The following is a 14,640-nucleotide window of genomic DNA, read 5'->3' as shown; positions in this document are numbered from 1 at the left end:
TAGTTTTACGTGTATAGAGCTGGTTAGTTTTACGTGTATAGAGCTGGTTGTTTGGTTGGTTTGTTAGTTTTACGTGTATAGAGCTGGTTAGTTTTACGTGTATAGAGCTGGTTAGATTTACGTGTATAGAGCTGGTTAGTTTTACGTGTATAGAGCTGGTTAGTTTTACGTGTATAGAGCTGGTTAGTTTTACGTGTATAGAGCTGGTTAGTTTTACGGTTATAGAGTTGGTTGGTTGTTTGGTTGGTTAGTTTTACGTGTATAGAGCTGGTTAGTTTTACATGTATAGAGCTGGTTGGTTGGTTGGTTGGCTAGTTTTACGTGTATAGAGCTGGTTAGTTTTACGTGTATAGAGCTGGTTCTTTGGTTGGTTGGTTGGTTAGTTAGTTTTACGTGTATAGAGCTGGTTGTTTGGTTGGTTGGTTAGTTTTACGTGTATAGAGTTGGTTAGTTTTACGTGTATAGAGCTGCTTAGATTTACGTGTATAGAGCTGCTTAGTTTTACGTGTATAGAGCTGCTTAGTTTTACGTGTATAGAGCTGCTTAGTTTTACGTGTATAGAGCTGCTTAGTTTTACGTGTATAGAGCTGGTTGGTTGTTTGGTTGTTTGGTTGTTTGGTTGTTTGGTTGGTTGGTTAGTTTTACGTGTATGGAGCTGGTTAGTTTTACATGTATAGAGCTGGTTGGTTGGTTGGTTGGCTAGTTTTACGTGTATAGAGCTGGTTAGTTTTACGTGTATAGAGCTGGTTCTTTGGTTGGTTGGTTAGTTTTACGTGTATAGAGCTGGTTAGTTTTACGTGTATAGAGCTGGTTAGTTTTACGTGTATAGAGCTGGTTAGCTTTACGTGTATAGAGCTGGTTAGATTTACGTGTATAGAGCTGGTTAAATTTACGTGTATAGAGCTTGTTAGATTTACGTGTATAGAGCTGGTTAGTTTTACGTGTATAGAGCTGGTTGTTTGGTTGGTTGGTTAGTGTTACGTGTATAGAGCTGGTTAGTTTTACGTGTATAGAGCTGGTTAGATTTACGTGTATAGAGCTGGTTAGATTTACGTGTATAGAGCTGGTTGGTTGGTTGGTTGGTTAGTTGTTTGGTTGGTTTTACGTGTATAGAGCTGGTTAGTTTTACATGTATAGAGATGTTTAGTTTTACGACAACTAGACAACATTTAGAGCTTGATGGCAAAGGCTGTGAATATTAATGTACAGGTTATTTCTCTGTGATCTTTATTTTTAATAAATACAAATATATTCAAATCATCATTATGGGTGTTGTGTGTGGAATTCAGTCTATTTTGGTATAAGGCTGTACTATAACAAAATGAGAGAAAAGTGATGATCTCTGAATATTTTCTGAATGTACTGTATTTTGGAGAAATTATCATTCTTTTAACAGGGATTTTCCACCCCCAAGTGAAATTTGGTCTATTTCCATTTTCTCCACAGTTAGAAAAGTTAGAAAAAGCATTTAGTAACCAGCACAGAAATTCTCCTGATCTGGCAGCAGTATGTCTGCTTTGGCTTAGCATAAACAGTGAATGGCAGATACTAGCATTTTGTGTGCAAAAGTGATTAAAAATAGTCAAAGTTAGCAGAGTTCCTCCTTGGTAGTGGGTTCACTCACTCATTTAAAGATATCGGCCAGAGGCAAAATTCGTTGGAACAGCATGTGTAAATGTGTATTAAAACCTCAGATGAAAAAGGTTTTTGGATTTTGACGGCTGGAATTGTTAGAAAATCTGATGTTTGTGACCGGCGCGGGAAAAACAAACTAACTTCCAGTAGGGCTGGGGGATATGGACCAAAACTTATCTCGATATCTTTTAGCTGAATTCCGATATGCGATATATCTCGATATTTTTCCTCCTGTAAACTGTTGACAAGTTAACTCACTTCAAGCTGTCTTGAGAAATTATATACATAAATCAGTAGGTTAAATGCATAAAAATGTATTGATTCTTGTCAAACTTTAACCTTAGTGCCTATTCGCTACCAGTCTGAGCTTTAGAAACACACACACACACACACACACACACACACACACACACACACAGTTGAGAGCTAGAGGTGTATCAAATGTCTCACAGGCACTTTTTTTATTATATATTTATAATTAATGTGAAATTATTTAAATTTCATCTAGAGGTGGCCCATATTGTATAGGTCTTGTCCAGAGAGAAAAAATCCATCATGTTAAGCTAAATGTACGATGATGTAATTGCATCTATTGAAGATGACATGGGCCATGCACCATGGAGTTATTAGTTATTAGGGCTGCAACAAACGATTATTTGGATAATCGATTAATCGGATGGGGTCATCGAATTTATCGATTCGTTGTTGCAGCCCTATTAGTTATCAAGGCAAACATGGCTGGAGTCTAACAGTGTTGGCTCATATCAGCGACTATACTGTAATGATTCAGAGTCTCTGGTTGCTCTTTTTTGAGTATTATTTTCGGGCTACTGTCACCGTATCCCACACCTTACAAACTCAACTTTTTCAACAGAATCACTCGTAACGGAGTATTTACTAGCATAGCAAACCAGAGCGGAAAAAAACGGAACCGGAACAACATTTCTCACCCATTGAGCTCGCCTTCAAAATAAAACTGTAACCCTATAGCAGGGATTCCCAAAGTGTGGTGCGCGAGCTGCCGCTAGGGGGTGCGCGAGGTCAAAAGTGTTATGGCTGCGGAGCTCAGAGAAGTCTGTCATATGTCACTATTAGCGTAGAAACTCATTTGTGGGTGGGCCAAAGAAAAAGTAAGTGGGCACAATAAATGTAATTGAAAACAAGTATATTTTTGCGCGTGTGTCCTCCACATATGGCCTAACTTCATAATAACAATGCGCCGAGCATCAGCACTCTGGCCTGCGCACGCCGATATGTTCCGTCGCGCGCACGCGTGTAATCCGCATGTGCCCATGCTTCATAATAACAATGCGTCGAGCTTCAGCACAATGGCCTGCGCACGCTGATATGTTCCGTATTTGATCATTTTTAACGGTGTTGGAGGAATCTGAAGGTGGCGAGTCATTCTGGCAGATTGTAATTAACACTTGTCTCATGCAGGTGTTCTGACATTGTAAACCTCACACACAGAACATTGTGGATGTAACAAAATAACAAGAAATGATTCACATTCAGGCTATTGACAGCGCGCTGAAGATCTGAAGTTCAGAGTGCCTCTGTCAGAGGTCAGACGCGTTCCGGCTGAACCACGGCTCACGGGTGCACAAGTGAGCACACCTGGGCTGGGCAGAAGTAATTTTACAACATTGGTTTAAATAGCGCGAGACGCGGTGACTTGAGCGGCTGTGCCGCACGCACGTGCACACACACACAGATTCAATAAGCGCACACGCTGCTTTAACTCCGGCGCGCCGTCAGAATGAAGGCAGAAATGAACGCTGCCTCCACCACGATAAAAACTTTTAAGAGGTTATTTTTCATTCAAGGTCAAATTAAGATATTAGCTTCTGGGATGAGTCGGGTCCGCTCCAGCCAGTGACTCCTCATGAACCTGACCACATCTCATGTTACTGCAGCATTTGTCATTCCAGTCCGCATGACAGCGGGTCGCAGATTCAGCCACACCATAAAACAGCAATAAGTCGGTCTGAGGTAAAAGTGAACATCATGGCTATGTCTTGTCCCCTATAGACATTTGATTACGCACAAGTAGGTGATCAGCTCAGGTTTACGCAGAGCAGAAGGAAGGAGAGCGCTCTGGCCGCACAGGTTAAACGTTACTACTTTAAGAAAACCGTTAAATTGCATTGTTGATGTGCTACCTGGGCACTCAAAATGTTTATTTAAAATGAAATCAAAGGAAACTGTAATGGTATCGAATGTTTATTAATTACTATTTAAAAAATAAAAGTGATGGGGAATTTTTTTAACCCTGTCTGTTTAGCTTGACATCTGATAGATAGATGAGAGAGAGAGACAGAGAGAGAGAGAGAGAGAGAGAGAGAGAGAGACAGAGAGAGAGAGACAGAGAGAGAGAGAGAGAGAGAGAGAGAGAGACAGAGAGAGAGAGACAGAGAGAGAGAGAGAGAGAGAGAGAGAGACAGAGAGAGAGAGACAGAGAGAGAGAGAGAGAGAGAGAGAGAGAGAGAGAGAGAGAGAACCATGCCCCGATCTGGGGGGTGGGGGGGGGGGGGGGGGGCGTCGACATGGTCGGGACATAGAAGGGGGTGCGCGGCTAAATAAGTTTGGGAACCACTGCCCTATAGTTTACTATTCAAACCCCAGAGTTTCACTTACATAGGCGTAGCCGTGGCGGGCCGCCACGGCTGAAATCCCACCGCCACTCCTACAACATCCCAAGTTTTATTGATGTATTTTTTTTTTGCGCCGTTTCCCGAAGAAGCAGCGGGAACTACTCTGTTGTTGCTTGTGATCACAGCCGGCAGGTAGCAAGGAGGAGGAGGCTGGGCAGGGTGGTTACAGCTATGAGCGTACGGATAAAGCATTTTTGACGAATACGAGCAAGAAACGAGTGTAAAACTCGTAAATATCTGTAATCGTGCTGAATGAAATCCTCATTGGGTAACTGACTGTCTTCACGCTCTGTGATTGGCCAGTCAGATAGAGCGCCTGCCCCTCCCTACACACAAAACTGCAGCCGGGAGCTCCGTCAGCTCGGCCCAGGCATCAACGCACACACACAGACAGTAAAGCCGGGTGGACACTGTGACTTTTTCACTTTTTTGAGCAGATTTTCCACTCGTGCGAGAATCCACAAGATCGAGGCGAGTTTAGCGTTGAGCGTCGTGTAGAGTACAGGGGGTTACGAGAGGCGATTAACACCACGTGACCAGCTACCGATTAGCAATCGTGAGCTCGCACGGACTTCTGGAGTGTTTGATATTCATCTCGTTCCTCATGAGGGTATCGCACTGTTGAAGCGGCGCTGCGAGCAGCTGCGACCCAAAAAGTACCAGAACCGCTCACGGCGCATTCGCAATCCTGCATCAACTCCGCTCACCCGCTATTTACCTAATAACACACGTTGTTCATTTTTATTTCTACGCGTTTTTTTACTCACAATGATTGTCAAGAAATCGTGTTTGTCGTATTCATGTCAAATTAAACTGATCACAAAACACAGATTCACTTTCTTTATTTCGTTTCCTCATCCAACCCCCATAAATCCCTGTGTGGTTTCCTGCAGCACTCCCGAAGGACAACAGGCAAAACAAGACCAAAAAGTCTGACGTGTTGTGTAAAAACTGCTATTTTTTACATATTTTTAGGTCCGACGTGTTGCTACCAGACGTACAGTGAGCACATGACTCGTGAGATCTGCCCTGCGCTGAAGTCGTACAGTTTGAGCTGAAGCTGTGTTACGAGTGAAAAAGTCGCACAGTGTCCGCCCAGCTTATTATAATGTTCACTGTAATGCATCTTGATGTTCTTAACAAATAAATTAAATAAAAAATATTGGTCAGTAATGCCAAATATGTAAATTTGTGTTTCCGTCATTTTTATACTGGCTTAAAAATACTTCATTAAGTCTACTAAGCAGGGGTGTAGAACGTTTTTAATAAGGCCAGCCCAGTAATGATCTTGGACCAAAATAAAGGGGGCAGAGAGTCAAATAAAGGGGGAAAAAGATGTTCTTCCAGACGCCAAGAAAAATTAAATGCCAAATCCACCCTGCAAAGTGTGTCACTGAGAGTTTAAAACAGAAATTATTCTTGTGCAAATATTGGTGTATTCACCTTTAATACTAGTTATTAAAATGCAGCAGTCGCTGGATTGGTGCAGTTCAAAGTGGATTGCATCAAATAAAACAATATTAACATAAAGGTGAGGCGTGTCTCCACAACCCCCCCCCCCACCCCCCACTCCCCTAACCCTAACCCTGAAACCGCTGTGGTAAACGCCTGACTCCGCTGTTTCTGCGTTAGCGTTATAGCAGAGAACAATGTGTCATCAATCAGATGTAGCTTCTGAAGCCTCTACTAGTCGGTCAGATATGTTTTTTCTCTGGGATACGGCGACAAGGACAGATATTGGATTACCGAAGAAGTTCAACCGAACTCTGACCCCGCCAGCTGGATATCACTACCAGAGGTGCAGACATGTTTTAGACCGTTTGACTCAGAAGACTTGCGACCCGATTTGGACATCGAGGAGGATTCTGTTCATCTTGAGAACCAAAATTGGTACAGTTTGTTTACTTTTTTTAAAATATTTTATTTCTGTGCTCCACTGGGATTTCTAAGCTGACAAGTTCTCAGCTGGTCTTAGCTCCATCACGTGTCCCAATATATTTCAGTAATCTACAGTTTTACTGCTGTGTGTATTTATTGATATAACTCTGGAAAATATTTAACCGACAATTTACCAGAATAAACCTTCCTGATGCTGGAGTAACTCCTTAGCTCAACTCGTTGTTTGCACTAATCCAGGATGTCACGGAGGTTCTAGTGTTGAAATATAGAGATCATCTTTTAGATTATGTGTGTGTGTGTGTGTGTGTGTGTGTGTGTGTGTGTGTGTGTGTGTGTGTGTGTGTGTGTGTGTGTCGTAGCTTTCCCTAAGGACTTGTTCTATCCTTACCGGAGCTAACACGGTTAGCAATTTTGCTGCAGTCATGCTAACGGGACTAGGGTTGTCACGGTATGAAAATTTAACCTCACGGTTATTGTGACCAAAATTATCACGGTTTTCGGTATTATCGCAGTATTTTTTAAACGGTGTTGCATATGTTCAGAAAGCATTGATAGTCCTGTTCTACACAAACTGAAATAGTTTTGAAAATGTTTAAGTGTTTATTAAACCTAAAATAACACAAAGCCTTAGCAAAAGTGCAACTTTTCACAAGTAAAGGAACAAATAGCTTATTTTTCTGGAACATGTTACAGTAGTCAGTGCAGGTTTAAATTATACAAATCCAAACATTCAAAACATAAACAATATGTAAACAAATCAAAGAAACACCACTTGTTTTCTCATATACTTGTTTTCTTCATTATCAAAATGAAAATCTAAAACTCCAGTCCACACTTGACTTGAGCACTGTACAAGTCAACCTTAAAAAATATGTATTTAAAACAAATAGCCACTTTAAACAAATTACTAAAATAACTACTACACTATGTAATCAAATCCAAATGTTCAAGTATAAACGGCATTGAATAAGTAAACAAATCAATGACAAGGAACTAATTGTATATTTCTCTTCATCATCAACAAATAAGATGCTTCATCCAGCAACAGCGTGTCCGTGACACGGTTTAAATGCTGGCAGAGGACGCTGCGGCTGCAGTATATAGTGACTCGTTGCATTCTCCCTCAACCAAAAGTCCTCGCGTCATGCATTTCAGCTAAAATGCTAATGTTAACTTACCTTGCACTGGCTGTAGAGACGTGGGTGATCGTCACACAGATGTGCCATTAGATTCGAAGTGTTACCTTTTGCAGACACTTGTTTCCTGCACGTTCTGCAAACGGGATAGCAGTCTTCTATTAACTGTCCCTCAGCATTTTTCAGAAATCCAAAATATGCCCATACTTCCGATTTAGTCTTCTTTGAGGGCTGATGGATGTCCTGGGCGCTGCCGTCTCCTCCTTCGGCCATTATTTCAGCTTCAAAGTTTTGGTGCCGTTGCAAACTAAAAAGTGCGTGTGCGCGCCGCGGGAACTTCAGCTGAAGCGACGGTGGCTGGTAAGGGTCATCGCGCCGAAACCGCGGCCACGGTAAACCCACCGAGATAATATAGTTTTTTAAAAACTGGACGGTTATTTTTATTGTCAACTTTTTTTACCGGGGTTTACCGCTATACCGGTTACCGTGACAACCCTAAACGGGACTCGTCTAGAGTCCAGAAGTAGCGGTGCGGTTCTAGATAGATTTATAGATGTAGGTTATTATTTTAGATCAGACCTGTTATTTAAAAATGCGTGTAGGACACAGACACATGGCTCAGACCTTTTGCTGCAGCTGTAAACGCAATTTTACGTAATAATTAGGAGCATGAAATTAGACAAATAACAGTGATTCACAATACTAGCATCAGCAGCTAGCTTCTTTTACGTGCAGGAGTGACGTATGCGAAACACAGTTCTTCACTGTCTGGAGGAGAGGATTTGGATTTTCTGTAATGATTTATGACAAAAGTCCTTAACAAAATAAAAAACTGAACCCAGTACATGTTTATATAGATGGTAAAGTGTAGTCATTTTGCATTTCTACAATTTTAATGCCAAGCCAATACTTTTAACCCTTCACCACTGAAATCAGTTTGCTCATTCCAATCCTCCTAAATAATCCAATCATCCAACTGGAATCCCCCAGAGACCCACGGCTGTAATATTACAACATCAGATTTAAGTCTACAAAAATAAACCTTCCCCATTTTTTTCTTTTTAAAACCACATTTACATTGCTAATAGGTCCTATTGTTCAGTTCTGCAACACTATTGGCAGTGTTGGGCAAGTTACTTCAAAACTGTAATGCATTATTTATTACTTGTTACCCTCATTTTAAAGTAATTAATTACATTGCAATATTACTGATTTTGAAATGTAAGGCATTACACTACTTTTGCATTACTTTAAGTTACTTTCACCAAAACAACTTCAATATGAATCTGGTAATCTGACGCTCAGTGAGCTCATGACATATATGTGGAAAGTGATGTGGTGTCTGAGCTAGGATTGCTGTTAAAAAAAAGTCAGATATAATAACAGTGCTTTAAAATGATTGTTTATTAAATAAAAGCAACAACAATCTGTACTCTCAGCACGCTGCCATCTTATATTAACTGAGCAGGGAGTGAGGTGGTGGGGGCTCCAAGCCTATATTTGCCTTGGTCCCCAAATGCCTTGATACGGCCCTGGATGTGGGACTGACTCCTGGGGTTATCTGATTCTATCACTAGTATAAATATTAAATGCTTATGTATATTATTGCTTTTCACTGGTAAAAATGTGTATTGGGGATAAATCTACCTACTTTTTTCTTTTCAAGCACTTTGTTTTGTTTTCTTGATTTTATGTGAATAATATCCTGCCCTCTCTCTCTAACTGCCATGGTTTTTGCTGAGTCTAACCCCGGCTTTCCACAGCAGCCGTCAGCAGCACGTTACTGCAGCAGCACGTCATAGCTGCTGATAGGAACCGCTGTGGTCAACAGAACCTTTTCCACTGGAGCCGTCGGCAGCCGTCAGCAGAGCGAGTCGGCCGCGTCTCAGGAGCAGCATGTCGCGGCCTTTACGCGCCGGTTCTATTTTCTACGCGCGACGCCTCTGAAACGGGTCAAGTTCGACATTTTTGGGGAAGGAAAGACAGGAAATCGGACGCGGAAATTGAGAGAAGCTCCCGATATTTTCAGAATAAAGAACGTACTGCCTTCCGGTTGCTTTACTTTAAAAAAGGTTACTAACTGTGCGGCCCCGTGAGAAGTTATCACCTAGCTAGCGGTCTCCTTTGTTTTTCAGGTCCGTATTGGCGATTATAAAATGGACAGAACATAAAAACAAACATTTTGGAGCCATGTTGTAGTTTTCTCCTGCTTGTTGCTGTGTTTACTGACGAAGTCACTCGTGTGACTTTGTGCTCGGTCGGTGACAGCTGCTCTCCTGCTGCTTCGCGTCTCGTGGGAAGAGCCAAGCAGCAGCTTACGCGAGCAAGACGTGCTGCTGCAGTAACGTGCTGCTGACGGCTCCGGTGGAAACCTGGGGTAACTGTGTTGTGCTGAGTCTTCTGTGTGCAGGTGGGTGTGTCTGGAGAGCAGCTGCTACCTATCTGTTCATCAGTGGTCAGGGGATTTAAGGAGCGTTGGGACAACTCATCAGTACCAGATGACACTCAGCATTGGGTAGAACTTTGCCAGCACCTAGCTTATGTCTGAAAACTTGTTATTTTGTGTATCTTGCCTTCCTGAGATTATCTGTCCTGTTCTCCTCCGACCTCCTCAGGAAACTTCTCCTCCACCATCCAAGCCTCCATCAGCTGCAAGAAAACTCACCGGATTCCAACCCTGTCTGCCAGTCCCGTCGCTCACCCCTGACCGCCTGCTCTCCAATCCCCACCTGCCAACTCGGATACCCCCAACTCTGGTACTCAGCTCCCAGCCTCACCTGACTCTCGCTCTACCAGCTCAGCCAGCCGTGACTTGCCTACCTAGGGCTGCTCGATTATGGCAAAAATAATAATCACGATTATGGTGACTGAAATTGAGATCACGATTATTTAGGACGATTTTTCTATTTATGTTGATTTTATTTGTTTTTATTCAGTCATAAAACTGCTCAGGGCACAATCAGGACAAAAATAAGAAACAAGATGATCACTAAAATAACTCCTGATTCCCAGTATAAAAGACCAATATACTTATAGCTCCTAGTTTATGACCCAAGGGCTATAGACCTTGGTTTAACTCATTTAAGTCTAACCAGTACAGACCCAAATACCAATATCTTGCAAATACTGACAGCAAGAATTATACAGTGGCATTTATAACAAATAAATGCAAATAAATTGATGTTCACAAAATGTTGCATAACATTTATTGAGTCGTGTCAAGGTGCTGTAGGAGCGTGCACTAGCACCGTGTCCTCAGAGAGATTAGTTATTATTTATCAGCGTGAGGAACTTATTTCTACCTTATTTTAAACTATTTATTTACAGGCCCATCAGTTAATGTAATAATTGTCCCAACCACAGCTGCACCCCCCACCCCTCCACCCCGGTCTCACAGCAATCGGGCAAGCTGCACGTGTGTTTAGCACGCTGCACGCGCACATTTAGCTGTTTTTAGCTGCTCAGGAGACCGCAGGTGTGGTGTGTGTCACTCACTCTGGTTAATCCAACAAGGAGCCGGCTCCGAGAGCTGTCTTTAGCGACCGACACATCACTGCATCATTCCCTTTCCTAATGTCCTGCAGGAAATGTCGACGACAGTTATCCAGAAAGTAGCTAAGGGTTCCCAAAGATGTTTCTGAGATGTTCGCTAGGTACTTTTAGGATTAAAAAGTCAAGAAGGGGGTCTGAAAAGCTGCTAGAAATAGCGTCAAAGTCGCTAAGTTGGCAACACTGTGGAGGAGCGCTTCATTTGCAACTCAGGGCAGCGCAAGCGGGAGGAGCAAATAATCGGCTTGTTTTGTTTTTTATAATCGTTCAAAACTCAGATCGTAATCGTGATTAAAATTCGATTAATTGAGCAGCACTATGCCTACCCCTCCAAGCCTTACCAACAACCAGGAGACTGTAAGCTACAAACTCATTTCTTTCACGGTCAAACCTGCATATACTCACTCCAGTCTCTGTTCTAGAACTCCACCGGAACCATCAGATCTCAGACCATCATCTCCTTCGTACATTATAATAAACCTTTTTTTACTTACCTTCGTCTCCGTGCATGATTCTGCATGTCGTGGGTCAAAAAGCTGCAGCCCAGCATGACACTAACCTTCCTGCATGCTGCAAGTTTTCTCCGTCTACTAGAAAAACTGTAAACTAGATTTCCTAGTTTCTAACTAATAATAAATGAATAAAAAAAGCTTCGCGCTGCGCTCCAACAGCAAGGAGTTGAAATCACCGGCGCACAGATTATGAACTCAGCTAAAAATTACATGAAGTACCAGAGAATATGGGCGGATATAAACGATCGCAAACGAATTACTTTGTTTTGGTGGAGAGATTTAGTGAATATAACAGCGGCCGCACGCAGAACGCAGCTGGAGTATTTGAGCCATTACCGCTGCGTCCTCTCTGCTCATAGAATGCCCGCAAAGCTGAGTCCATAAATGACGTCATATATGTGGATACTGGATCTTTTTTCAGGCTTCCCGCAATTTGAATTTTTAGGAAACCTGCATCTTGATTCTGGGTTTAAAAATGCGTTGTAATTACTGCGTTACTGACAACTGTACCGAGTAAATATTACCATTTTCTGTCCCTGTAATGCCTCACATTACCATTACTGTTAAAATGTGTAAATAGGCCCGTTTATCTGGCCTCCTAGAACAACATGTGAAAGGTTAAAAAAAGAGTTTGCAGTTGTTTTCTAAATTTGGGTCTCTGGGGGTTATTAAGGGTCCCGTAACATCCATCCTGTCGGAATAGGCCTTGGGAGCCCAGGTGTTACTAGAACTAATGGTGTCTCCTCACCAGCGTGAGCCTCCAAACAGTGAAGGTTGGTCTCCAAACATGAACTTTAAATTCATGCATTTATCTCCTCTTGAAAACACTTTAACATGTTTTAAAAGGCTTGTAAGTTACACCTCCCAGACCAAAGATAAGATAAAGCATTATCATAAACACTGCAGAGACATCATTATTTATGAAATATGAGTTATTTTCCTGAGCCATTACTTCAGCCAAGATATAAGATGCATGGATTTGATGAAACCATGCTGTCTCATGCAGTCCTCTATGTGTAACTAACACACACACACACACACACACACACACACACACACACACTGCAGCATGTTAGAATCATTTGAATGACTAATTTAACTGCATTGAACTGCTTTAGTAATCATTTAATCTCTTATTCTGGAGTAAAATAAAGAAACAAGCTAAATCATCACATATCTGTGGCATCAAGGAGCATCTTCTGAGTTGAAACACAGGGATGGAGCACAATGTTTACACCTGAACAGTATCAGGATTAACTCACAGAGGCCTGCAGGTCTTCTGTTTTATGAGCAGAGCGCTGATAATCCGCTTGTTAGGAGCGCTAAACGTTATTTTGCCGCTTCCGTGCGGAACGGTAGGGAAACACATTTCAAACACGGAACCGAGTCCGGCTACCGAACCGAGCAGAATTCTGATGACGTCACACCGATGCGTGAAGGTGCGGGTTCCCTAAAGAGCGAATGGATCACAGGGACTGAACTGATGTTTGAACAAAACTGCGGTAAAAATGGCTGTTTGTCCTCATTATCTAAAGTGTACCCCCCCCCCCCCCCCTGCTAATTCGTTACTTTCCACCTCTGCTTTTTATTATTTTTGCAAAATGCAGGACCAGAGCGAATACGGTTTGGTTAGAAAAATGAGACAGTCCAAATGTTAATAGGGCCACTAATAGCTTACCGCTATTATGGATCAGTCCGAAGTCGGCATAAAAAGCGTCGGTACTGATGGCCCAAAAAGAATGTCCACCAACCACGGTACGCCTGATAGAGAGCCCGGCCGTGGCACTGATGCACATTAATAGTTATTAATGAAATATCGCAATAAAGAGCCTCCAGTTCTGATGCTAACGCTAGCATGAATGTACAAAGATGAAAAACAAAAACGTGGTCCTACATGACTAATCTAAAATTCCAGTCATTAAAAATAAATATTTAACTTTCCACCATAAAACTCCTAAAATTACTATGGTGCAAGTGATGTTTCATTTCGTGTCATGTTTTATAAGTAAGCTAAACTTTGACAAGTGGGTTTCTGGTGATCTATAGATTGACTTAATACTAACCAAAACCACAATTTACATTCTTAAGAGTGATAAACTTACCCTTTAGAAGATTTCAAGTTGGAGGATGAACAGTGATTGTCTTCTTTTTCTTCTTCTTCAACGTAGCTGACTGCTGACTGTTTTTGCCGTAATTTTCCGGCTGTCATAATTCAACAGAAAAAACATCAGATTTAACATTATCCTATCGTAATTTGGAAAAACGATATGTTACTGTTGGAATTCTGCCGTAAATTTACAGAAATTTCTGTGTACGAGTTGATAAGAGATATCCGAATGCACTCCTCCTTCCAGCTAACCTTAGCTTGACTGACTGTGAAGAGGGTTCTAGAGCCCTATTTATAGGCTGGCAGGATGACGTCACAAAGCGACGTAATTACGTCTAAACGTAGAGTGAGAGGAGGAGCAAACGCAGTCAACAAGCTAAACAGGCAGCATCACGTGCGTCTTCAGCATTTGTGAGATCATACAGGTGACTCTAATTCCTTTACAAACCATGTGGTATCTCGTGGTAATCTCAGATTGTGTCATGGATTTTTTTTTTTACCTTAAACAACGGAATGACTGCTGGTTCCATGTACACGTTACTATAGAGCATTATTATCTTGTGGATTATTAGAATGAACAAAATTAATTTAGCTTTTTTAATTAGATTTTATAACTTCCTCGTGAGCATAAAGTGGGTGTAAAAATTAAAGCGGGTTGTTTAGGTTAATAAAATGTGCATTTGTTTATTCAATATAAGCCTGACAAAGCAGGTATGAAAATGTCAGTTATTGTTATTTTAATTATTCTGATTTTGTTCACAAGTCCCTTTGTCAGACATTTATTTACTGAACTGTTATATGTAGAGTTTACTACTGATAACCTCAAACAGGCCCGGAGTGGCTAATCGGGGTCTGGACCGCAAGGCCCGGTGTTGTTTTTGTTTGTTTGTTTGTGTGTTTGTTTGTTTTGGACCGGTGCTCAGTCATCATGTCACTGGGCTGATCCCTAAGACTGCCTACCTGCTGAAAGGGCCTCTCATGTCAGGTACAAAAACAAAAACATATTTTTTATAACTCGTCAGTTCTTGTCTTCTTCTCTTTTTGTGTTGGGGTTAGGGTTCAGTCATGGCTTTGATCAGACGCCGCTACCGCATTGTCCCCGGGCCGCCTCTGCCTTTTTCTGCAAGCGCTTCCAGACGGAACACTTC

Source organism: Nothobranchius furzeri, chromosome 9 (genome assembly GCF_043380555.1).
Source record: "Nothobranchius furzeri strain GRZ-AD chromosome 9, NfurGRZ-RIMD1, whole genome shotgun sequence".
NCBI lineage: Eukaryota > Metazoa > Chordata > Actinopteri > Cyprinodontiformes > Nothobranchiidae > Nothobranchius > Nothobranchius furzeri.
The sequence above is the reverse complement of the archived record's forward strand: the minus strand, read 5'-3'. Positions refer to the sequence as shown.